A 3731-nucleotide genomic window follows, 5' to 3' on the forward strand; every position below is an offset into this window, starting at 1 on the left:
GATCATTCACATAAACTTATAGGACCATTGTCTGCCAACCCTATATATGTTTTTGGATACACTCCCCATTTCATAGACATACCTAATCGTTTAGCCTGTCCACCCATCTATCCATCCATATACCCATGTTTGCCTTCACTGACAACACAGTACTGTATGTTCAAAAGGGTTCATATTTGTTGTCTGTACCTCACATGTACCTCTCTATGTCTTTCTCATCCTCAATGCTCCAATGGCATTTCTTAAGGGTTAATTGCAGTGTGATATTTCAAATCCCCCTAATGACCAGTTACATTAAACTCCATCCGTCTTGCACTTCAAACAGATCTTTTGCCCGTTAATGATTTTGTAACATAATGCATTGGTCATTTGGAAAATATTGGTCTACTGAGTTGTGGAGATCTTCTGAACATTTTCATACAATAGAGTTTAGAAATTGCATGTGTTATTGTATGATTCCATTTGTATGAAATGTCCAGAATGGAGCCACTCACAGAGACAGGAAGTGGATTGGCAGCTGTCTGAGGCTCTGGGGAGGAGGAACAGGAGTGATTGTAATGGGTACAAGGTTTCCTTTTGGGGTGATGAAAGTGTTCTGGAATTAGATAGCAATGATTACTACAAACTTTGTGAATAAACTGAAAACAAATGAATTATACACTTTAAAGGAATGAATTGTGTCATGTGTGAATATCTAAAAAAAATCCCATTGTTAATATTGCCATAGAAGTCCCTGGGTAGCGTCAGGGTTAAGCACTTGGCTACTAACTGAAGGTTGGCAGTTTGAATCCACCTCAGAAGAAAGACCTGAGCAATGTGAATGACCATAGCCATCGAAAAGCGTATGGAGCAGAGTTCTACCCTGATACTTGGCGTCGGAATTGATTCAAAGGCAACTGGTTTGGTTTTTGGTTCTGAAATACTGCCATCAATCTCATCAGTCTTTAGGTATTGGGAAGCAGACAAGCTCATGGAGCCTGACACATGATTTCCAAAATTCAAATTACCTTTTGAAAGCTTGAATTTTATTAATGGCAATGTATACTGCAGTTGTTTTCCTTGAAATGCTTGGCTCATTTTCAAGACTGTGTCTGCCAAATATACAAATGGTGCTCCGTGCAGAAGCAGCTAGTCCAGCTTGCAGCTCAAACGCTCTTCCTGCAGATAACCCTGCGCTTTGATAGACTGGCGCCTTATGCCCATCTCCAATTTTGTCACGTTGTTGTTGGTAGGTGCCATCAAGTCGGCTCTGACTCACAGCGACCCCATGGACAACAGAACGAAACCCTGCCCGGCCCCGCACCAGCCTCACAGTCCTTGCTCTACCTGAGCCCATCGTTGCAGCCACTGTGTCAGTCCACCTCATTGAGGGCCTTCCCCTTTCTCACTGACCCTCCACTTTACCAACTACAGTATCTTTCTCCAGGGATTGGTCCCTTCTAACAACATGACCAAAGTAAGTAAGACGAAGTCCAGCCATTCTCATTTCCAAGGAGCGTATAGTCAGTTAACAATATCATATTTGAGGGCAGACATTTAACACAGAGGAATATTTTCAATGCTTTGTCAAAGATGTTCTTAAGTCATTGCGGCAATCATTTTGCTGCCATGCATGGTGGCAGAGAAGACAGTGACTTTGACTAGAGGTAGTGCCCCACTCTGTTGCCACTGCTTTGAGCTGTGCTGAGCTGCCAGTGGTTTTACCACTACAGCTTTTGCACCCTTCGTGCAAACGTCACACAGTTGTTCCAGGATCAACCCTGACAGTGAATGAGGTTATTCAGCACTTTGAATGGCTCGTCATCCCTTGTATGTACTTCCAAGCATCCACACAAAAGCTCTTTGATGGTGAGTTGGTGCTGATACTGGTTGAATACAAGCAAAACAGCACAAGCCTGTCCATGCCAACTGCTATGTCCATTTCTAAGGTAAGAGTGGAGTCCCTGAGTGATGCACACAGTTAATATGCTCAGCTGGTAACTGAAAAGTTGGAGATTCACGTTAACCCAAGGCTCCTTGGAGGAAAGGCCTGGCAATCTATTTCCAAAAAAAAAAAAAAATCAGCCGCTGAAAACCTTACAGAGCGTCACGGTGTCACAGTTCTGCTCTGACATGTGAGGTCACCTTGAATTGGAGTTGATCCAATGGCCACTGGTGCTGGAGGCAAGAGTCCAGTTCTGCAGACAAGACATTAACGCAGCCAAGGCCGTAGCTCAGTGTCTCATCTGCCAGCCTCCTGTCTCGTTAGAGAGGCGCCACTGTGATTCCTTTTGTTGACTTTCTGTCCAGCAGGCGTTAGGCAGTGTCAGCTGAAAGGTTCCTGAGCCTTTCCCCAGGCAGCTCACTGCAGTAACCCACCCTGGGTGGCACTTCAGTGGCTTTTCCATCTCTGGTCTGAAAAGCTGTAACGATCAATGTCTAGTTTTTAATGAGCTCATCGCATCTACATTTGAAATAGCCCATTTCTTTTTCTTTAAATTCAGAGTGATTGCTCTCAAAATAATGCTGTAACTTAAGATTCACTAAAACGATAAACCACTAACATTTACAACGCCAAGGAAAAGATACCTTTTGCTTCATCTTGTCAGTTTTTTTTTTTTTTTTAAGGAGAGTTTTTCCTTCCATGAGTTTGGGAACTAACATGGCAGTTTCATCTTTTTCAGCATCTTGGGCAGATGCAGCTGTGGGCTAAGAAAGTGACATTTCTCTCTGATCACCCTTCACAAAGCCAAGGATCCAGCCTTAAATGTAATACAATCCAGCCAATAAGTTTTATTTTAGAATAACATGCTGTTCAAGTCTAAAAAAAAAAAAAGTTTTAGATTAGCTTAAGATTTTAGAAACCATTTTGAAAAACATTTTAAAAATATTATTGCAGAGTAAGACAACAAAAGACACCTACCTCTTGTGTTTCCACTGTTGTTGTTATTTGCTGTTGGGTTGGACCCGACTCATAGCGACCCTTCCTTGGGTTTCCAAGGCGGTATCACTATGGAAGTAGATTGCCCAACCTTTCTTCTGAGGAGTGGCTGGTGGGTTTGAACTGCCAGCCTTCTGGTTAGCAGTCAAGTGCCTTAGGCACTACGTCACCAGAGCGCCTCGTGTTTCCACTAGGAGCAAGGAAAACTTCAGGATGTCAGTTGTACTTGTATAACAAACATAGTTGGCAAGAGTGTACACAGCAGAAGTGCTGAGAACAAACAGAATAACCTCTGGGAACAACAAATTTATACCCTAAACCTACTGAGAAAATTCCAGAAAACACAAATATAGACAAGCACAGATTCCACTAGCCATCAGAGCGATGACATCATCACACCTTCTGGAAATTTCCACTGTTCGTTTGTGAGAATGAGTGGAAAAAGCAAATAAAATCTTAGTATTATAGAAATAATTTTGCCCTCAAGATCCCTGAAAGGGTATCAGGACCCTGAGGGTCCCCACAGCACTCTTTTTTTTTCTTTCTTTAATTTATTTATTTTATTTATTGTGATTTGGGTGAAGATTTATAGAGCAAATTCACTTTCCATACAGCAGTTCACATATACTTTGTCTCATGTCATTGACCATAGTTTACCACAATGCAACAGCTCCCCTCCAACTTCCTCCCCATAGTTACCTCTTCCCAGTGTCCATCCCTCCATACTCTCCTGCGCCCTGAGCTGTCTCCCTGTGCATAAGCAGCCCTTCCTTCTCCCATGATTGTTCTCTCCAGGGCATGTGTCTACTTG

The sequence above is a fragment of the Orycteropus afer genome, unplaced genomic scaffold (assembly GCF_000298275.1).
Source record: "Orycteropus afer afer isolate SDZICR_OR568_19922 unplaced genomic scaffold, OryAfe1.0 scaffold00006, whole genome shotgun sequence".
In the NCBI taxonomy this organism is placed as follows: domain Eukaryota; kingdom Metazoa; phylum Chordata; class Mammalia; order Tubulidentata; family Orycteropodidae; genus Orycteropus; species Orycteropus afer.